Genomic DNA, 24,885 nt, shown 5'->3' on the forward strand with positions numbered 1-24,885 from the left:
ATTTTGCTACGCATCGGTTTCTTTTGTCGGAGGTATTTACGATGAAGGGCTACAACTGCAATAAGTTTATTAGAGCATATTTTGTGAAAATAATTGTAGAAAAAACAAGGATTCAACAATGCAAAGGCGAAAGCTTATAGAAAATGTGGAACATCTTAATTTTATACTCTTTTCAAGACGGAAAGGCCAGTACTTAAACATCAGCTCAAATATAGCAACAATATGCCATGCATAACGCTTCATGCCGATGTAGAATATTGAAATATATGAGAATTATTTCTAGCCTACTTTCTTTAAAATAGACTTGGAAACATCTTTTATGTACTTCTTATTAAGATAATGTACACTCACCTCTACATATAATAAACCGTCAGTCCGTTTGCCTGTCCGTCTGTTAAACTTCAATTTTAAATTTCTAATATTATATAAAAGACACTTTGTCTCTGTGTGTTTGTAAGTTCATTCCGTATGGACCCTAAACGGCTAAGCTGAGTTTTAGTTTTGTGGATTTCACATAAGCGTACTTTATGTGCTATATAGTGCTTTTTTTTTATAGGAACGTCTTCAATAAGTATCGATAATTGATAATCGAAAAAATCCGATGAAAGAAAGAACAAACGATTTTGACTAAAGTTTACACCTTATACATCCTAATATCAAAATTACATTTGAGAAGCTTTATTACCGCAAAAGCAGCAAAATCCGACTTATAAAATCAATAGTAGACTATTTGCTCTTTAATATGACAGGGGTACGTTCGAAATGAATAATTCTGTTTAAAGCACAAATTAACCATTTCATTTAACTTTGGCATTTTAAACTTTAATTCAAGCCATTATCACCGCACCAGCAGAAAAGTTCTGCATATAAAATAAACAGAAGATTCTTTGATATGAAGATTCGAAATGACTATTCCCGTTTAGAACACAACTGAACAATAATACTTGGTATTTCTGTTTTAAATATTATTCAACCTATTATATAAACTCATTTTATAAAATCGACACGAATCCGTGTGAAAGGATTGAGACTTTGGAGTAGTTAATTGTCACCTTAATTCCAGTGAAGACTAATTGTCGCTACCAACGAAAAAATCAATGGTAAACGGCTATTGTGGTAATGTAAATTAATTTGCAAAGGTTATCATAGGAGGCGGTGATTACCGGAAATTTGGAAAAACTTGTGGTCACTCAGACTCCAAGGAACACCACAGGTTTTTCTCGAAGAGAATTCTTTGATTATGCCGTGTGTGGAAACTTCTAGTCAATAATAATAATAATAATAATAATAATAATAATAATAATAATAATAATAAACGACAGAAAACTTTATATTGTTTCTCAGAAGCAAACACTAAATACAAATGCAATCAATAGAAAAATCTTTGGGTAGTACTGTTCTGATAAATGCAAGCTTCGTGGTGTAACTCCTGAAACCGTGTCACACATTGCTAATGCATGTTATATGCTTCTTCTAATGGAGTACAACTGACGCCATAACGAAGTATGTGCAAACCTGCATTGGAGTTTGTGCCAGGAGATTGGAATCTAATTGAGGGAAAATTGGTTCCAATATCACCCAGAAACGGTAATGGAAAATTCTCCGGATTTTCATGGTTTAATGTGACCAAGAGATAACTTACAGGAAAGCATATATTGTTGTTGTTTAGTAAAAAAACTAATGAATACCAAATTATTGATGTGGCTTGTCCAAGGGACATCAACTTAGCAGGCAAGAAGAATGAGAAACTACGGAACTATCGCAAATTGGGGGTAGAGATTGCTAGGTTATAGAACATGAACAATTCGATCGTACCAATCAACATTGGTTCAGTTTGCTCGAATCCAGATGATCTTGAGAAACCGTAGAACTAATCAGGAAATCAAGTACAAGATCATCAGACTCCAGAAATTTTTAATTGATCGCTAATAATTAACGTTAAAATATTTTTAAAAAGTCACGGATATCTAAAATTTCACGAAAGATTCTCCATTCTTGGTCTTTTTTTTCATGTAACAAAATCAAACTAAATATAGTTTACATAATGCACCCTTACGTCTAATAACTGTGTTTCTAAATTAATGAAAATCGAAGAATTACTTCAGCGAATAATATAAATGTAGTAGACGTTTTAGTTCGTTAAGATAGACAAATGTAGACTTAAAATAAGTGCTTTATGACAAATTGATAGTTGAATATTGTCAAATTTGTACTCTTCTTGTCATTAAATAGTATTCCATACTAATCAAGTACTGTACATCGAACGGATACCATAATAGTTAGTTCACTGAACCTTATCATAACAAAGGTCAATATAAAAATCCAGCCACATCAATCCAGTAGTTTCTGCGAAAAAGTGAAACTTTCCTAACTGTGCCTCAGTACTTCATTCGTTGCACCTTATCATAAGAAATGCCCGTACAAATTGTGGCCAAATCGACTCAGTAGTTTCCGAGAAAAAGTAGAACGGGAAGACAGACACACGGACAGACAGACTAAGACAAATATAATATGGGTACCGATGATATCTAACTTCATATAGAAATATACAATCATAAATATACAATCAATAAATATATGTAGATATGAAGAATTTGGAGAATATTTTTTTTTACAGAAATGACTACATTTGACGGTAAAGTATTTATTTCCCATAAGTTCCAATCTGTGGAATATAATACTGCGAGGCTTCTGTCCAGTTGAGTACAATATGGTTGGTTATTTTAAATCCAATGTAAAGGAATTATTGTGGATCCATCACTTATGACTGAAATTCTGACCATTTAAGCTATCGTTTCTTAGATGTTTTGTTCACCAACAATTGACATTAACATTAATCGTCATCACAGTAGCTTTCGAGCCTTGGTAAACTGTAACTTATTAGTATAAAAATAATTTAAAAAAAACGTTGATATGCCGTAAAATACTTAAAAAATATATAATATTTCTTGTAGTTTTTATTATCAGCATTAACTCTTTTTTATTTGTTTCTTATGTATTTGACCGAGTTTTTGCCTTATTGTTCTACCTTTATTAATACATCTTTTTCCTTTCTTTCTACTTAACCCTACACGTCTATCTATTGCTATATTTCTTCCTTTTTTTTAAAAAGAATTTAACACGATTTTATTCTTAACCTAATTCATACAATCGTCATCGGGTCAACCATGTGAACTAAAGAACGAATGTCCGCAGGAGCCAAAAGACGTCAATGGCTACCCGAGTAAAAACGAGGTGAGACTTGAGTGGGAAGGCGGTTACATGTTCGTAGGACATGAACGATCGTAAGATGTTCTAATGGTAATTTGAGAGACAGATCAGTGAGGTTGGGTTGAATTTCGCTCAACAATGGCCGGCACTTTCGTCTCTCGCGGTCAGAAGGCGAACCATCAAGGACAACGAGTGCCTAGAAAGCTAAATTTTATCAAGTAATAAGATTAAGATAAAAAAAATGAATGCAGATGGTCTCAGCAAATATGGCACCCCTGGTAGGGGACCACCCATAACGGAGAATAAACAAACAGATTCAGAATTCTTCAGTGGGAATCAAATAAAAATATCTCATCAAATTATATATTAGGGGGTATACACACATACACGCAAATACACACGCACACACACAAACATACACACAACCACACACACACAAACACACAGAGACACATATATATATGTATATATAGGCACTTGAGGATATATAACAGTTTCAAAACTTAACACATCTATGCATCTATGTATATATTTGGTTGATGTTATCCCTTCCTCTCTCTCGCGCGCGCGCTTTCTCTCTCTCTCTCTCATATAGAGTGTGTAGAGTCACACACGCATATATATATATATATATATATATATATATATATATATATATATATATATATATATATATATATTAACAGGCCGCCTGGCCTTTCTCGGTCGTAAGATATGCTTAAATATGATATATTAATTCATGCAGATTACGTATTTTTTTATTATAGAAACATTTCTCTATCGATTATTATATTAAACCTAATACATTGTAATGATATAAAAACTATATATATATATATGCATACATATGTATATATATGTATATATATGTGTGTGTATATATATGCATATATATTTATATATAAATGTGTATATATATGCATATATATTTACTTATATATATGTATATATATGTATAGATATATATGTATAGATATATATGTATATATGTATGTGTATATATATGTATATATATATGCATATATATGTATAGATATATATGTATATGTGTGTATATATGTATATATATGCATGTATATGTATGTATGTGTATATATATGTGTGTATATATGTATATATATGCATGTATATATGTATGTGTATATATATGTATATATATTCATATATATGTATATGTATGTGTATATGTATGTGTATATATATGTATATATATGTATATATATCTATATATGCATGTGTATATATATGTATGTATATATATGTATATATATTTATATATGTATGTGTATATATATGTATATATATATGTATATATATGTATGTGTATATATACGTATATATATGTATATATATTTATATATGTATGTGTATATATATATGCACATATATATGCACATATATATGTACACATGTATATATATGTATATATGTGTGTATATGTATATATATGTATATATGCATATTTGACTTGGGTACCATCGATTAGAATCGAAACCACAACATACATTTTTTCACACTCTATTCTTAGAATCTACCACGCTTATACGCATTAATATATATATATATATATATATATATGTGTGTGTGTGTTTGTGTGTGTGTACATACACACACAAGCATATGTATATATGTATATATTAATCCATAGTATACATATACAATATAATGCGTATATATATATATATATATATATATATATATATATATAGTCTGGATTAGAAAAAATAATTTAAATTGAGTAAAGAAATAAAGAAATTTTCTTTAAATCAATGAATAGTAATCAATAAAACATATTAAATGGACATAGGTAATTGGTAATAGGTAATTGGTTATATTATATGATAATTTGTTTAAATTTTTTTTTTTTTAATGGAGATACAAAAATAGGTAAATATATAAATCTTAAAAAATACTTTGCAAGGATGAGATATAGGTAAACTATTTTCACTTGATTTCTTTTCCTTATAAAGGAAATAGATTCCATTATGTTTTCACGTTAAAGAGTGTTTTATCTAATAAATCTGAAGAAAGGCTGTTCTTGTGAAAATTGTCAAACGACATAATGTTTGAATTTGTCCGATTAGTTTTGAAATAATTGTAACTAACGCTGAAATACACTTTTTGTTGCTATCACCTCATTCTTGGAGGTCTTGATTTTTGTTAAAACAATATATATATATATATATATATATATATATATATAATAAATGATTGAATGATTGAACATTGGTTAATCCTCATTCAATCCGGGACAACGTCGGATGTCCCTGCTAAGTTACTTTGTGTTCATTCCCACATTGAAAAACGAGTATGCAACAATAGATATATTTCCTTGGAATTTTACTTGTAAAATTCTTTCAAATTTTGATTATTTTTAAATCTTAGATTAAGAAATTAACTCTCCTATTTGGAAACTTTTTGCTCAAACAGAGAACATTATTTGTATAAACCCATTATTACAAAAAGTTTTCGCCATAGTAGTGCGTTTTCGATTGTGTTCAATTGGTTTGGGGCGTGAATGAATCAAGGCTTTGAGAAAGTATAAACACACAAATTCCACGATAGATGCTCGATTGATCTCCCATCTTTTATTCGTCTCTGCAAAACACGTTCAACAAGAACTCGTTCAGCTACGATGACAAAAAGAAACTTGGCCATCTTTTTCCGTGTGTCTAACATCAGTCGAAACTCCCGCAGAGTTTCTTAGCAAGGTCTTTCTCTTACTACGAAATTGCTTCTTTGTAGATTACAGGTTAGTCGTCTTCAAATGTGAATAAGTTAGTGTTAATAACTATTTCTATTAATAATTCGAATATAATCTATACAATCATTTTCTGAATCCTCTCATAAGATTCCTAATCTGACAAACTTTCCATCTTTCCATTGCGAGAGAGTTTTAGCCTGAATAAATAGGCCATATATCAGTAAAAAAAAGAAAGAATATTTCTGATTTAAATCCGATGTATACACCTAATAGGAAGTCGGAAATTATATAAATCCTAAAATAGGAGTTTAACTCCGTAAAACGAAAAGTATCCATAACTCCAGTTGTGTAATCCGTATTCTTACCTTTTTTTTATCATAGTAATCATTTTTATGCATTTGGACAATTTAGGTGTCTGGTTTCCTGACTAAATGTCCCAAATGGTATGTTTCTGAATATTTTAGACGAGGACTTATAATCCCTATTATTTGTGTTCAATAATATCATCAGAATCTATATATTAATACGATAGCGTGTGCGTTATTTTCTGTGTCACGCTTACATTCGGGTCGTTTAATTGTTATGTACTTCCATTTCTTGTACTAAATAATTTTACTAAGAATTCTTTATAAGTTTTGGTTTCGGTTTCGATTATAGCTGGTGGCTCTCAATTCCTTTAATTTTTTTATAAATAATTTTACTAAGAAGTTTTTATAATTTTAGTTTCGGTTCGATTATAGCTGATGGCACGTAAGTCATCTATTTTTTTATAAATAATTTTACCAGAAATTCCTCATAAGTTTGGTTTCAGTCTTATAGCTAATGGACCTCCAATAATCTATTTTTTTTTTAATAATTTTATCAACAATTCTTCATAAGTCTTGGATTCAGTTTCGATTATAGCTGATGGCATCTTAGTAATCTATTCTTTTATAAAGTTATGGTTTTGGTTTCGATTATAGCTGAAAGAACTAGAGTTGTATATATATATATATAAAATATATTTTAGTCATCGACATACAGACCTGTTTCGTTGTATCACAACTCATCAGTGCCGCTAGACTAACACCTCTCCCAAGCCGAGGATCGAACCTAGAACCGTCGTGATGACAGTCGGCAGTCCTATCCCCTTGACTACGGAATCGGTGGCCGAAATTAACTTGTCAGAACGATTATTTAAATAAACATTCGTCTGCTACTCGTAGAGGGCTCAAACGTTTGTTTGTAAACAAATCGCGAGCTTCGCATTATTTCAGCTAAATTAAGTAGCGAGTAAGATAATTTAGTTTGGGATTCGTTTTCGATTCAAGCTGATAAACCCAAGTCATATCGATATATTTTTTTATTTTTTAAATCGCATCTTTATAATATATAAAAATCGATAGAACATTAACTCTATAATAATATATACGAAATCTGCAAGAATGACAATATCATGTTTAAGCGTACTTTACGACCTGGCTACGCCGGGCGTCCCCCGCTAGCGTGGATAAAAACTTTTGCAGTTTGAACAAAAAAGCTACAATAATATTAGAGCGTCTCCATTTACGCTGAATATCTACAGAATGCAAACATCAATATATTACATATGAATCAGTCCCCTGTTGAATTTCCACAGGTCCTGCTAGTAACATCATTAGTTCATTAGGCTAACTGCAAAAGAAAAAGAAAAAAAGAGAAAAAACAAACGGCAAACACTTGGAGATGACAAAGTAGGTCGCCATTCCAAAAACAAACGAACAAACAGAATAGTTGTATTGTTTGTTGAAACGAATAAGATACTAATGAACTTGGGGGACACTCACACCCATTGACTTCCGTATTATCACTTGTGGTACTGCTTAAATAGATATATAAGAAAATAAACGGATATTCATACAGACGAAACACATATAATCTATGTAAAAATACTCAAAGGCATTTAATGCCCGTACGTTATCACCTTTCATACACGCTTAAATAAACAAGTTCAGTGCAAATAATGATTGGCGATTTATGTAATGTAAAAATAAACAGTCTCAACTTTAAATATTTTAAAATTAATTGTTCCAAAGTCAAGCTAGATTGTCCTCTCGACAAAAACTGTACATTTTTAAAATATATTAAAATTAATATTATTTGAAGGTTATGGAGGTGGCGCTTATTTTTATAGTAAGAAGACAGAAGTCATTTATATGTGTCATTAACAATAATTCAATTGCTTCGATTTAAAAAGAATAAAAATCTATTCTTCTTTTTATTTAACGAGTAATTAGTTGATAATAATGATCATTTTTACAGAAGGAAGCGTACTTTTTTTTTCTTAATAATATTGATCTTTACCAATATTTATTATTTCATCTCTTCTCTTCTCTTCTTCTCTATATAAATAAAATGAACTCATTTTTTCCCGTCGGATTTTGACATTAATAGGATTAAAAATCAAGATATTTCATGCAAATATAATATGCACAAACGGCAGAACAATATCTGAGGTGTGTTATAGGCTTATTATTTCTCAAATTCCTCGATAATCTTAGATTTCTATACTTTTTCTGCTGAGAAGTCACGGCCAAAATCGGTTAAGATCAATGGAAGTGGTAAAATATTTTCTCTCTAATAAATTCCTCCTCCCCTGCCACCACTTAACACCATTTGGGGATCGTTCACAAGGAACAGTTGAGAAGAGAACACCGGTTTGGCTTCGTAGTTCTTTCATGTGAAGTTATTTAAAATCACTAAACTAAGCTGCAGTGCTCTGTGGCGTGGTGGTTAGCGTGCTGGACAATTCACATTATATTTTCACGTTCGCGCCGACCTACCGTAGTCGGTTTTTTTTTGTTTTTTTTTCCTAAACAACTGGAATGGACTTTTCTTGGTGGCCGAACTGTTAACGTTGCAGATGTTTTTTTTTTGTTTTCACACTTTATTTTCCTACTTTTACTCAAGACTCCGGGTTTGATCCTTCCTACTTACCTACCATAACATTTTTTAAAACTCTCCCCCCGTCCCGGAAACAAACACTCGGGCAACGCCGGGTACCCCCGCTAGTAAATAATATTATTTACATTATTCCATATTGATGTAGAAAGGTCCGTGAAATTCAATGTTCACCGCTGGGTCTATGTTTTTTTTATACTATTTCTTTCTTATACGGCATAATCACGTTGACACACCGGTTCTCGTCAGCTTACCGAAGTTAAGCAACGTCGAGCCTGGTTAGTACCAGATGGGTGACCATTTGGGAATTCTAGGCGCTGTATGAGCTCTCCGCTTATCTCGGCATTCGTTCTCAGTCGTTCTGTATACACTTCACTGGCCACTGGTATTAAGTAATGTCGACTAAGGAGAGGTGTGGTTGAAGATTTCGCACTTCCTGTCACAAAAAATTCACGTAAAGGCACCCCTTCAAAGACTGAAGGAGCCCCTATATTTCTTTCTTAATACTGATTTATCCATGCTCCTTGCGCGATGTGCGGAATTTGGGTATGTCAATTTTCTTCTTTATCTTCTACTATTTTAAAGCTAGTACACAGAAAAGGTAGCTAGTTAGCATATGTTTGCAAGCGGAAAAATCACTACACTGGTAAAACCTGTTAGTTATAATAAGTGGTTTGTTTTGGTTTGATTTGGTTTGGTTGTTTTCTATTACAGCATATGAAACATTGTTGAGGTAGTTAATGCCGAATCCGGCCATTTTGGTAAAAGTTTTAATGGCTTAAGGTGTTTATATATTCACATGTTAATTAATACTGTATCATCTACGACACACGTATTTCGGTTATTAAATGCCGAGTCCGTTACTTGGTCAATGATTTTATACCTCAACTTCTTAATATTTACTGCAAATATTTACTCACTTGTTCGGTGTGTTTGTTTTATTGCTGCATATACGCCATTTCCAACCCTTGCATTGTAGAGCTAAATTGATGATTTCTTGCATCTGGCCTTCGATTGAGTTTTGCAAAGTTAAAGGAAAACAGACAATAACATCAAGGGCAGAGACTGATATCGTCCGACATCTTTATCCAGTAGCATCAAACTATAGGAAGTAAACATTTTAAGAAAAAAATTATTTGCTTTTAATTAATATCAAATATTGTTTACGAATTATTAAATAATAAGTCACTTAGTTTAAAATAGTTATGTAATGCTCTTTGTATGTTAAGTTAATTCGGTAAATTTATAAAACATATAACAAGTGAAAAATAAATAATTTAAATCTACGTGAGAATCAAACCCAAATATTGCAATTTTAAATTAATTGAAGTTAAGCATCTGAGCGAAACACTTTAGTAATGTGTATTCGAGATATTCAATCAACCATATGTTTCTACTTGCATTTAACCTTTTATTAATGTATTTATTATAAAAATTAAACTCATTTTAAAAGAACAATGTTTTCTTAATACAAAACTATTAATAAGTTAAATATCCACATGCCAATTTGAGAATGGTAATATGCAGAAGTAATCTCACAAATGTTTTTGTCGATGGAAATTTAGTCTAGCGTCAGGCACATGAGGGGTGGCAGGAAAGTCTTTTTAGTTTATCGAGTAGAACGAATAATTGCTGGCAATCTCTTACCTGGCCTACATTTGTGTACCGTCGATGGAAGTAAAGATAGACAGACAGACAGATAGATAGATAGATAGAGAGAGAGAGAGAGAGAGAGAGAGAGAGAGAGAGAGCCTAGCAACGTCTCTCTTGTAAGTAAGCTATCATAGAGAATAGAATATATAATGCTCCACTATATTACGAAGTATATTTTATAATCTATCAAAACAGATGTTTCAGCAGCATTCCATCTTTGGACTATCTGACTACTAAATAAGTAGAACATTACATTTAGAGTCAAGTACTTTCTGGAGCAATATAATGATTCATCCATTTTATTTTTCAGAGATATTAACAATGCACTGGATATACGTGTTCCACTTTAGATCTGGGATGGGCATCAGAGCTTATCAAAACAAGTGACTCCTTCAAGAGAGCCATTAATTTAAACTGGCGCAAACTAGGTATTCAAGCGTTCGTACTGAAAGGAGAGAGGTTGGCTCTGGAGGTTTTAAACGTAGCAAACATATTTTTCTCAATGATGTACATGCTGCAGTTTTAAAGAGAGGGAATCAGCGATATCTTGATCACCAGTGCTATTAGATTGGCAGATATAGACTGTGATATTGTATGTATATTCGTAAACAAATTATCTTTGAATTTTATTTGTTAGATCAATTAATATTCGAAAGAATATTGGTCTTAGAATAAATATTTAAGTCACACCAGCGTTGATTTTATGTGCTCCTGATCTCTGTACCTCAGCAACCACTTTTATCACCCTATTAGAGATAATGGATTCGTTGGTATCTATGACCTTGTCAGCTACTTTATAGTTGATTTCATGACAGATTTCTCTGTTCCTGGCCCCATAGAAAGTCATAGTCATGGACGCCATATTGTTGTAGAAATATGATCCTAAAACTCAAGACATTCGCAGATCCTATTCAATATTGCAGTTAGCAAATCGGTAGATGAACTTGCAAGACGGAATCCGTATTGCTGATCACTAAGTTGATTGTTTACTTCATAACTAATTTACAATTGCTTGTTGATTTTACTAATTCAAACAGTTTACTCATGATGTATAGGAAACTGATCGGTCTGTGATCAAGTAATTTTCGTGTCTATAGATGAAAAGAGTAGACCAGATTTAATTAGTCTCTTTACTCTTTATCGCGATAAAAATCGGGCATAAATAGGCTCTCCACAGCTTATTGTGAGCTCAGACACTAACGAACGAGTATAGACTATTAAAAAAAAGAAAAAAGCGCATTAGACTAGTTTCACAAAATTAGGTTCGACATAATTGTCCGCGCTGCACATAAAAGCGGGCTTAAATATTAATTAATGTAGCTTAATCATTCATAATTTACTATTATTAATTTTTTATTATTATTTTAATAACTCAACATTATTTGTGGTTAGGATACAATGCGATTCATTGAATAATGCTTTTGATCTTTAAAATTCCAAAGTGCATACTCGCTGTATAAGGGTTGAATTATACAGCTTACCTCTTTTATTGTTTGATGCTGCATAAAAATGCGCTTTTTTTAAAGAGTGACGCAATTATAGAGATTTGCAAGGGAGGGGGGATCGGTCAATCACGAGAAAACAAATGTGATTCCAATTCAGCTGAATAGAGAAAAGAACCCAAAGTGATGACGTGTTGATTTACATGACATTCTTTTCTAAACATTAATTAAACACATGTAAACCAACATTCCTTGTGTTACCGACACAGGCGTCCGTTCGTGAGGATTGATGAAAACCTTAACTGCCTCTGTAAGTAAAGCGTATCTCACAGATGTGTTTGCTCATGGCCGCACGTTGTTTCACACTCACACACGACTATGTGTAAATGCAGACGATCGAAAACAGACAAGATAATTTACACAAAAGGCTGGACAGTCTTGAGATACGTCGTTGATTTTGTCGGTTCGTCTTTCTGTCACACTTGAAAATTCGCCAGTAAAATTTACCTAGAGTTTGTTCGAAAAATAATGACTTATTGCAAAATCAATCAGTTACTAATTGAGCGCATTTTAACCTTAGCAATGAAGTTCAGATCATTGAACGCGGTTTACACATTAATACCAAGTGTCACTAAGGTTTTTTGCTTTCCTGCAGTGGTGGTGGTGGTTGTGGAACAGAAGAGTTTGATAAAATTGTTGGTTTCTAATGTGGTAAAAATCCAGCTCCTCAAAGACTTATATCTGAATTAGGACAAAAAAATAAAAATAAAAATTAGGACAAAAATAAAAAAAAAAAAGTGTCTCACATTTGAAGTATTTCTTTTTCTATGAAAGAATGTGCAGCATTATTACAATCCAACTTTTTTAAAAATTGGACTTTTTTTTTTACACAGAAATCACCACTTACAAAGGCCCGGATGCCACTTGAGGATAAGGGTACATGGGTATACATTAGTCAATGTGATTATAGCGTAGTAAACATAAGGGAATTTTGTAAATTAGATTACTTGGGGTACGGTTCATCAAGAACTTGTTTACGTTGGATTTGAAGACAATCAAATTGTAGTCAGCTGGAAAGCAGACAATCGGAAGAGAGTTCCACACGAGTGCAGTTCTAAGAAAGAAACTTTGTTCATAGTCTACATTTAGGTTTAGGCACAGATAAAGAGCGTGGGAAAATATTGATAGTCGTTTGGCTAGACGAGTGTTTTTCGTGAAAGTTTGGCGAGGGAGACCATAGATTGAGGCGCAGTTGAGCACTTGCCATGAAAATAATGATAAAGCAGAGACAGGCTCGCAACGTCTCTTCTATGGGAAAGTAGTTGACAAGAATTTTTTTTTTTTACATGGGGGATCACCACTTATCAAGGCCCGGAAGCCATTCGGAGACAAGGGTTATTGTGCGTACAATAATCAATGGGATAATATCGTAGTAATAGTTGGTATTGGAGATTTGATAAAATGTCTTACTTAAGGGGGCAATTAATCAGGAATTTGTTGGACTGTTACATGTTGGACTGTTACATGTTGGACTGTTGGAGTGTTAATTGTTGGACTGTTACATGTTGGACTGTTGGAGTGTTTATTGTTGGACTGTTACATGTTGGACTGTTGGAGTGTTAATTGTTGGACTGTTACATGTTGGACTGTTGGAGTGTTAATTGTTGGACTGTTACATGTTGGACTGTTGGAGTGTTTATTGTTGGACTGTTACATGTTGGACTGTTGGAGTGTTAATTGTTGGACTGTTACATGTTGGACTGTTGGAGTGTTTATTGTTGGACTGTTACATGTTGGACTGTTGGAGTGTTAATTGTTGGACTGTTACATGTTGGACTGTTGGAGTGTTTATTGTTGGACTGTTACATGTTGGACTGTTGGAGTGTTAATTGTTGGACTGTTACATGTTGGACTGTTGGAGTGTTTATTGTTGGACTGTTACATGTTGGACTGTTGGAGTGTTAATTGTTGGACTGTTACATGTTGGACTGTTGGAGTGTTAATTGTTGGACTGTTACATGTTGGACTGTTGGAGTGTTTATTGTTGGACTGTTACATGTTGGACTGTTGGAGTGTTAATTGTTGGACTGTTACATGTTGGACTGTTGGAGTGTTAATTGTTGGACTGTTACATGTTGGACTGTTGGAGTGTTTATTGTTGGACTGTTACATGTTGGACTGTTGGAGTGTTTATTGTTGGACTGTTACATGTTGGACTGTTGGAGTGTTAATTGTTGGACTGTTACATGTTGGACTGTTGGAGTGTTTATTGTTGGACTGTTACATGTTGGACTGTTGGAGTGTTAATTGTTGGACTGTTACATGTTGGACTGTTGGAGTGTTTATTGTTGGACTGTTACATGTTGGACTGTTGGAGTGTTAATTGTTGGACTGTTACATGTTGGACTGTTGGAGTGTTTATTGTTGGACTGTTACATGTTGGACTGTTGGAGTGTTAATTGTTGGACTGTTACATGTTGGACTGTTGGAGTGTTTATTGTTGGACTGTTACATGTTGGACTGTTGGAGTGTTAATTGTTGGACTGTTACATGTTGGACTGTTGGAGTGTTAATTGTTGGACTGTTACATGTTGGACTGTTACATGTTGGACTGTTATATAATAAGGGATGTCCCCTTTTTATGTAAGTAAAAAAATAGGGAATTAGTTAAATGTAAATATGAAATATGTTAGTCAAGGATTCGAACTTGCGAAGCTAGACTTGGAATTGAGAATTTTAATCACAAGTTAAAATAAACACAGAATGTTATTATAAATGGAATGTCCAGTTAAATTGTTGATTCTGTTAAAATATTTAATAAATACAATTTGGATGGGACTATTTACATTCTTAGAAAGAAAACATAATAGAACTATGGGATACAGAATTAACAAATAGGTTTAATTCCTTTATGAAACAAAGAGAATGGAAAATGTTATTGTAAAGTGAGTTACGTAAAATTAGGTTAGAGAAGGATTCATGCCATGGGTCTCATATACACGTGCTCGGTCATACAATGACGTCATGATTATGAATTTAGTTAGATAAGTGAGAATCAGGATCAGCCAGAGAGAAGATGCAGGGTGAATCAGATCAGTCAGATCAGAGAAGCAGAGAGGTTCAGACCGATTCTCGGTTCGAGTCAACGCACCCTCTAGGAAGCGAGAGGTTTTTAGAGATAACCATGGAAAACTTTGAATCCCTGAAATACAGAATAATTTCCGACCGATCGAAGAATAAATGATCATCATGTTTTTTAAGTACTGCCGTCTTCTATATTCATCATTACAACGAGAAATATAACGTGTTTATATTATATGTACAACTGTTAAACGTAAATGTCAAACTATCTCTCAGTCTATCTATCAAGATATTCAAAAATCTCTTCTAGATGAATTACAGGCTGGGTGCTCTTGTAGTAACATGTACACTGTTTATTATATATAATAAGAACGGCCTCTCTCTTTATATATACCCTGTTTATGTCTCCAATACGCTATCTCCACAAACATGAACATATTAAGACAATATGAACAATCACAATGAATATATAATAATTTAACATTCAACAACATGATCACACACATGGCCACACTAAGACTCTTCCTAATACGAACAGTCGACACAAAAGATTAATACATACGTTATCTTTATATAACCATTACATAACAGGACTAGAAGACATCCAAGTTGTAGTCAGGTGGGAAACAGGCAATCGAAAGAGAATTCCACAGGCGTGCACTTCTCAGAAAGAAGCATTGTTCATGGAATCTACGTTTTGATTTAGGCACAGATAAAGAGTGGGGAAATTACTAGTTAGACGGGTGTTTATCGTGTAAGATTGGCGAGGGTGACCAGAGATTGGAGCTCAGACGAGCATTTGCTATAGAAATAACGATAAAACAAAGACAGGCTCGCAACGTCTCTTCTGTAGGAGAGAGGTTGCAGGGAAGCGAAAATGGAATTCTCCACTAAGCCACAAAATCTATTTTGCACTTTGTCAAGGCATGATAAACTGCTTTTAGAAGCTCCAGCCCAGATGTGGCAGCAGTACTCCATCATTGGACGTACTTGGCTTTTATACAGATAGAGGATTGCATCAGAAGTGAGATATCTTCTGGAGCGGTAGAAGAATCCCACAATTTTTCCAACGGCGCGGGCAACAGACTTGATATACGCTATTTCAGATCAGGAGTAAAGGTCAAACCCAGGAGCTTGTCAAAACATGAAACCTCTCCAAGACGAGAACCATCCATTTCAATTAATGCTAGATGAAGAACAGAGCGTTGATGATGTAAAGATATGAGCCATGTCTTCCCCCACTGTACCACGCGCTCAAGATCAGAAGAGAGAGAATAAGAGAGAACTTTGTCATTTACGGCCTTTGATGTGTTGCCATAGATGATAGTGTCATCAGTATAGATGTCAACGGATGATTTAAGTATGTGTTTTGGGAGATCATTGATGTAGATCAGGAAGAGAGTTGGGCCTTGTATGGACATCTGGGGAACTTCAGCATTAATACTGTGGGCCTCTGATTGCTGCCCATCAACCACTACTCTTATGAGCCTATCAGAGAGAAATGCTTTAATTATTGAGAAAACATTTCCAGTTATACCGTAGCTGGAAATCTTGTGAAGTAGGCCCTTATGTCATACCTTATCGAAAGCCTTTGATATGTCAAGAGCAATTGCCCTAGAAAGGAAGCCTCTGTCGAGAGATTCACTAATCCTATGGGATATAACTGTAAGCACATCAGCTGTAGATCTAGCAGAACGGAAACCATATTGCACGTCATTAAGGAGGTTATTTCTGCTGAGGTGGTTTACTACTTTATTTAATATGGATTCCAGTAACTTATGACACACGAGAGATTTCTGGTCTGTACTGAGAGGGAGATGACTTATCACCTGAGTTCTTAAATACAGGGTATACTGACGAGGTTTTCCAGGGTGTTGGAAAGCACTTCTCCTTAAGGCAACGCTTAAACAGTTTTGTAAGTATGGGGGCAAGTTCTGTTCGAAGCTTTTTCAACACTATAATTGGAATGCATTCTGGCCAGCCAGTTGCTTTACTGGAATCAAGGTTCTTGATTAGCTTGGCGACCTCACGCACAGATATTTGTATATTGGATAGTGTGTTGTCTGTTGTAGGAGGAAATACGGGGAGTTGATGGCCTTCGTCGCAGAGGGTAGAGGTAGCTGCAAAGTTCTTGGCAAATAGTTTGTCTTTGTCTGATGCTGACGAGATGACCTCGGGTCCATTGATGATTGTTGGGATAGAACGCACGCTTCTGTTCAGGATCCTATTTGCTATTTGCCAAAATTGGTGGGAACCAAGCCGCTGCTCAGCTACCTTGGATTTGACGGACTGAGCATATAGCTCTCTTGCACGTTTTATTAATCTTTTACAGTGGTTGTTGGCAGTCCTAAAAGCAGCTACACGGTATCCCCTACTAAGCTACGAAGTCTATTTTGAACTCTGTCAAGGCAGGATAGGCTGCTTCTAGCAGCTTATGCTAAGATGTTGGAACAGTACTCCATCGTTAGCCGTACTTGGCTTTTATATAGGTACAGCATTGCATCAGGAGGGCGATATCTACTGGAGCGGTAGAAGAATCCCACCATTTTTCCAACGACCTTGGCAATGGATTTGATATACGCATTCCATTTCAGAAGCCTCCCCAAGACGAGAGGCGTTCATTTCAATTGATGTCAGAGCGTTGATGATGTAAAGACATGTGGTGTATTCAATAATTACTTTCATTGTTTAGTGTCAATCATGCTTTATTCCTTCTTCTATGAAAGAATATATAGCATTATAACTGATATTATACTTTGTACCTAAACAACTTTTAAAAAATAATGACATGGGTTGTGTTCAATAAGTGCCTTTGCTCTTAAGTGCCAATCATGCTTGATGGTCGTCAAAATTCTTTATCTTTAATGTTTACATCATCACTGATTTCCGGCTGTTGAATACTCTCTTTGACTGTAAATGCCCACCGACATGAAATTTATAGGTACTTCATTTCTTGCGTTCATTACTAGTGGTGATTCTGACCGCTTTGGATTTTCCGAGCTGCAGTAGTTAACATGCCCTTGTACTGATGATTGCAAACGTAGTGTTTATAGATTTCGAACATAGATAAAAACAATTTTCAATATTTATTAAAATACTATGTATATGGTCAAAGTTGTGTTTTCAGTGATAGAAGCGTTGTTTAAATTTTAAAATAAAATGCATATAAAATACTTTATAAGTCAAATTACAACGCAATTATTGCGCTATAATTTGGTTTGTAAATGTATTTTATACGTATTTTATTTTTAAATTACACACACACACACGCACACACACATATAACTACCTAATTTACTCACATAAAATTAATATACGAAAGTATAAATTTATGCGTAAACTTTAAGGATTTACTTCAAAAGTGCTCAATACGTAGGTAAGGTTAGTTAGCAAGTTATAAAGTATATATATGGCGATTAAGCTACACTGAATATTCCGCGTTTCATCCACTCTAGGACGCATAAGCCTGAAGAGTCTTAGAGTGGATGAAACGCGGAATATTCAGTGTAGCTTAATCGCCATATATATACTTTATAACTTACTATATATATATATATATATATATATATATATATATATTTCCTTAAAAGTCTTGGCCTTGATGGATGTGAGACAAAACTTGCTGCTATGGTTTCAGATGATCTGAAATAACAGCAAGGAGACACTTGATTCTAAATATTTCTCATGTGTTTTATTTCCTTTCTTTTTGAAATAGGGTACGATTATGAATATCTCCAGTATTAAATAATTCTTATACACTGTGAAATTAACTTTATGTATGAAAACCAAAGAGGAGAGATATAATATATGAGAAATATTTGGAATCGCGTCTCTCCTTTGCTGTTATTTCAGATCATTTATAACTATAGCAGAAAGGTATTGTCTCCCCTCCATCAAGGCCCGAGGTTTTTGGGAAATATCAGATATTTTGTAATTTATATGCAAAACTAAGAAAACAAATAAAGGAACATATTGAAGTATTGGTAAAAGTTCTGTATCTTTTTACCCGCGGATAATTCTTTAAATTTACCGCTAGTATAGGTTTCCAGAGTGCTGAAAACGAAAATAATAATAAAAATCCTAGAAATAAAGTAGTTTCTAGGATATGTAGAAATTCTAAAGGGGTTCACTTTTCTGCCTTGATTTAACGTAAAATGAACATTCACTTCCTAGCCAAGGTGGCTACAAATTCGGTGCAAATTTTACGTTAAATTGATATAGAAAAGCTATCACCCTACTTTTTGAAACAGTAATGTGCGACTTTTAGGGCAAATGTCACATAGTTCAAAACACAATTTATATCATTAGCTTTCCAACGAGACTTCATTTGTTAAGTTCTGATAATTAGTTGCCGTGATTTTTAACTTATAAAATTGCCTCAGAAAATAGTATATCTATATATGAATATATCTATACTCGTCGCCAAATTGAATATTGAAATGCTCATATCTTTGGTTCTATTGGCCGAAACTATCTGAAAATATGCAGGCTTTTAGAAAATGATAATACTATTCTATGTTGAAATTTTATGACAATTGCTAAAAAAGAACATACGAGGGGGTGCAATAATACCCCTGACCCACTTCCCATAGAAGTAGAGCAACGAAACTTGGCACAGTTATTAGTCTTTCTCTATATAGGAACCACACAGAGTTATGCATTTCTCCAATCGTTTGATGCAGCTGTGGAAACCGTTTTTGTGGATCACCCCAGGTTGGTTCTCCAACCAAGACGTGACTTCAGAAATCAAGCCTGCCTCATCTGGGAAACGCTTTCCTTTCAAAAACAACTTCATGGCTGGGGAGAGGTGAAAGTCAGAGGGTGCAAGATTATGAGAGTAGGGAGGATGCAGCGTTTTATCCATGGGCATCGAAGCCTCACTTGAAAATATGTATGTTTTTTATCGCTTAAATATTAACTTAATTTTTTTATTGTGTTTACAATCATTAATAAAAAAAATAATGTCTAAACACTCTGATTAAATATATATTATCACGTATGGAGAACATCCTTCACTGAAAACAAGAATGAATAGATTCTCATAGTAGATATTTAAACTATTATGAGAGGATTCAAACTTATTGAATAAAATTAAATTCCATATAAAAAGAGTTAATGAAAAGTATTTGAAGGCACTAGATTCTGAAATGACGACGTTGTAGCTTCCAAGTAAATAGTTCTGTGGCATTGTCTTTTATATATGGCATGTTTTAGGATATGATTTTCTTTCATTGACATTTCTTTAGATGTTAGACACACGAAGGAAGAAAAAGTTCACTTAAGTTTTGGTAGGAAACGGATTCTTGCATTATACCGTGCGATTTATTAAATAACAATCAATTTGATGACTCTAAAAAAATGACCTTCCTTCACTGAAACGGTAACTTAGTGCAAAAGTAATTATGTACATGTTTATCATTCATTTAAACTCCACTTTCAGATTATGTCTGATTCGATTAGCCATCAAATTACCTGACTGGACATCAGGGCGACATTACCCCGCGTTGCAACACATTTACAGCTTTTTGTGAATCAGTCAACTTATTCCTGACAAAGATCCAGGTCCAGTCCGCATAATTAGAGATGCGTAGAGAATTTATTTGTCCTGCACTCCATAATAAAGTCCAATGTGTATTTATTTGTAAAAACTGACCAATTAAAATCTGCCTTTATTTAACCATTAGTTGAAATCAGTAAAGGAGGAGAAAGAAAATACCAAGTCCGATAACCACCACTGTTTGTAATGAATTTAAAAAAATCTTCCACTCGAAATCAAATGTAAACGATAAATGTTTTTGGGTCATCAGAAGTGATAATTTGAAGTTGAAAAACTGAATCAATTATTATATAAACGTTATGATTTTATATGAATGTTTGCGCTAACACTGGTGAAGCCTACTTTTTCTGTCTATATTGAATGAGGGTTATACACAAGCATTACAAGCAAAGCGGTAATTTGAAGTTGAAAAACTGAATCAATTATTATATAAACGTTATGATTTTATATGAATGTTTGCGCTAACACTGGTGAAGCCTACTTTTTCTGTCTATATTGAATGAGGGTTATACACAAGCATTACAAACAAAGCGGTAAGAGTTATTCCGGATACACATCAAGCATTTAAAATTCATATAGACCTTTTCACAGTTATTTTTGAATGGCCTCTGGTTCTTTATAAATGGTAACCCACCAAGTAATAAAAAGTAAAATAGGGAAATCCGTTACAAATGTGTCACATTATGACCTGCATGTAACTCACCACTTAATTGCGTATCAAATCTTACCTACACTTGTATTGGTGAGCACTCAATAGATGTAATGATCTTTTTAATCAAAATAAAAATAGACATTTCATATGTCATATCAACTTGTACGCGCATAAAAATGTTTGTGGCTGTTTATTAATCTGATGTCGCTGGGGCAAAACAGTCCAACTTTACCTATTCAAAACGAATTTTCTAAATTAGATTATGCTCTTTCGTCGACTAAAACATTGCCATTTTAAATAAATACGTCTAAAAAAAGTGGCATTCATTTTAAGTGAGTTGCAGAATATTTAGCTGATAATTATTTGTGCAGTATTTAAACACAGAATATTTATTGTTTGGAAAACATTAAATCATGACAACTTTTAAATAAATACAAATATTCGTTTTATTAAATATAAATATTCGTTTTATTAATTTAAATATTATCTAAAGATAATAATTATCTTTTTTGGAAGATGAGAACAGTAGTCCAATGAATTATAATACAAATAACCAATCCTAATCTCAAAAATTCAGAAACGTCATCTTTTTTGGAAGATAAATATAATTCCTGCTTAATGATGTCGACCTTGACAGACATACAGACAGAGATTTTATGCGTCTTTCAGTCCGTCACATTTTTTTAAACATAGTAAATACATTGCGAGATTTATCTAATTTCGAAACATTTAAGATTTTATTTTCAGAAATGGAAAATGTTGCATTTATTGTTAATAATAAGTCCCCCCCAAATAAAGGGGATGATATGACCGTAAATCGAACCTGAAATCTTACGTTCACCAGCCTGCCACTTTTATCAATTTAGCGATTTGGATTTTCTAATGAATAGTGTTTAAAACATTAACTTTTACTACATATGTATGACAATAATAAAAAAGAAATGAAGCTAATTGTTAAATATTATCAAAAGCGTTGAAAATTATTGTAATAAACTGAAATAATTGTTGTACGTACTAGCGTAAAAGCAATTTAATTTATAATATATGGTAGAATTTGTACCCATGCTCCATAATTGAAGTTTATTTAAGTTTTTAAAACATATTTTTCTGAACACTAAATTAAATGGATTGTTGTAGAAAGCACCGTAGACTTTCAGCAATATTGAGCTAGTCTATTATAAAATAAGCTATATGTCTATCTGTTCGTCTCCGTATTTTCAAACTATCTCATCCGTAACTAAAAGTCTAGGGTCCTTAAAAGATTGGGTATTTTCATGGATCGTCCTTTTTATGGGTCTTAAATCGTTTTTAAGGAGTAAAAAAGGGTCAAAATTGAAATAATCGTGATATATTTTTTGTATTCGTCTTATTTCATTTTTAACTTGTAATTGCCAATCAGTCATATACATGTCACGTTGGTGCAGTGGTAACGTCACCAGCTTTTAATGCTAGTTTTGCCATCGGTTTCGATTCTAGCTGATGGCACGCAAATACTTTTTTCTAAATTAGAATTCACGACTCTATAATAATATATACCAAATCTGGACAAGTTAAAATATCATATTTAAGCGTATTTTACGCCAGGGCAAAGCCGAACACCCTCTGTCTGCTAGTACTATTTAAATCTCTATTATTTAAATAGATAATTGACAGAAAATATTTTTGTGAAAGTATTATCGATTAACAAAAAGAACAGTATGACGAAAACTATGTATATAGTCCTATTGAAAACATTTTGATTTATCTACTTTAATCGTATGAAAAATTAGAATATTCTATCATTATTAATAGCTGGTTTTATTTTTAAAGATAGAATACATAAGGAGTAGGCTTATCGCTAAATTCTGGTCTGAAATCTGTATAAAGACAATAGTTGCAAGAATTCTCAGATAATATTTAAGCGTTTATGCATTGTGTATTATAATATGCATTTATATACATTTAACTTTCTTTTTTGTTATTTATTTATGTACTTTATTTATGTAACACATTTACTCATTATTTTAGTCTCCTTGTCTGGTGCTACCAGATTACGCTGTTTGAAGAGACTTGCTTCATGAATTGAATGCACCAAACATTATATTATGGATTCTGTTTTCCTTTCACTTTGCAAAACTCAATTATATTAAGCTAAGTGAAAAACAAAAGCAAGTTTCCTCTATAAAACAACCAAACTAAAAATAAATGTTTGAGCATCTGAAGAACTTAAAGCATTAAATTTTTTTTCGAAAATAACGTGATTCAGCATTTTTTTCGGCATCCCGAAAAGATTGATATACCGTAAAATAAAACCACTAAACTAAACTCTCTTTTTATGCTATAGCTTCTTTATAACTCCCATTGCTCTAATTAATCACGCATATTCGCTTCCTCCCACTACTTCCAATCTTATTTCCTTTTCATGCCAATATCTAAAAAAATATTCACGTTCAAACAAACACACACCATTGTAAAGCTTTAGTAATGTTAATAGATAAAATAGAGGCAACTGGATTTTAAAATTTAGACATAATAACTTCCGTTTTAAAATACCAATACTCCTTTCTAATTCGACATTTCGTTTTATTTTTAGCGTTGTTCATGCTATTAAGTAGAAAGAAATTGTGTACTACTGCAGTTTACATACCGCTTTTCTGTGAGTTTCGCTCAGCAACAATAGGTGGATGGCGCAAACTGCCGGATTATACCGAGCGAACAAAAGTCAATACAAAAAGAAAAATAAGAAAAATAAACAATTTATTACAAGAATTTAATGAAATTTACTGTTTTATTTTGTTTTTCATTGTCAACTCTTTTGTATGAAAAGTTTTTTCTTTAACTTCTAAAGAACAGTTATTTCTTTTAGTTTTAAGGAACAAAGAAAAAGACTAGTTTTTTGGATTTATACTTTTTTTTCATAAAACTGTTTTTTTTTAAAGAAAGTGTGTATTTTTTTGGGTATTTGTAACAGTTTTGGGGGTTTTATTTATTTTTTTTTTTTACATATTATGAACCATTTTTTTCCAAAGAAAAGTTTTGTTTTATCAATTTACTAACTGACGAAAGCCAGAGGAATGTTTGGCCGAAACGCCGTGAAACAATAACCAAAAAAGATGAGGATAATACTCCGCAATGAATAAATTAATAAAATAATACTCATCTCAATAATGAATTTCAATAAAAATAATATAACAGTTTTTTTTTGTTTTTGGTAAACAGCTGACAACGGCAATTCTTCAAATGCATTTTATGCAAACATTCCACATCCTCTCCACATGATTTGTGATAGTCCTAGTCGTAGGATTCACGAAATTAAGGCTGTAATTTACAGTAAGGCGTTTGCAACCTTCGGATCCTACTTTGCCGTATCGTGTTCCCCGACAGTATGTATTTCTTAATTATCGGAAGGACGGTTTTCGCCTTACGGTTTGGGGTGACCAGAAAAAAACTCCTTCTCAGCAAGGTCGTATTCTCCGAAGACCAAGAGCGATTCGACGATTCTTCCGACATAATATTTCCGTTTGTTAAAGACATACGCATTCACTTCCACCATGTGTTTTGGACCTCCGATTTGCCGGAGACTCCGAAGGAAATAGTCCTGGCAAATATCCCTCAACATTTTTTTTTTCAGTCAGTAAGAGTGTAATCCGAGCCGATATCGCCCTCTTCTCTTCGTGGGTTGTTGCGT

The 24,885-nt window shown here is 33.2% G+C and overlaps 1 protein-coding gene and 1 pseudogene across 1 annotated transcript in view; both read left to right on the forward strand.

The window, feature by feature from the left end:
- The window catches only part of LOC145284631 (general transcription factor II-I repeat domain-containing protein 2B-like), a 117,806-nt gene that overhangs the window by 65,255 nt on the left and 27,666 nt on the right, over positions 1-24,885 (forward strand). The gene's annotated exons all lie outside the window — the stretch shown is intronic.
- On the forward strand, positions 9,043-9,159 carry LOC145285456 (5S ribosomal RNA; annotated as a pseudogene).

Source organism: Euprymna scolopes, chromosome 9, assembly GCF_053919585.1.
Source record: "Euprymna scolopes isolate OS-2025 chromosome 9, ASM5391958v1, whole genome shotgun sequence".
Taxonomy (NCBI): Eukaryota; Metazoa; Mollusca; class Cephalopoda; order Sepiida; family Sepiolidae; genus Euprymna; species Euprymna scolopes.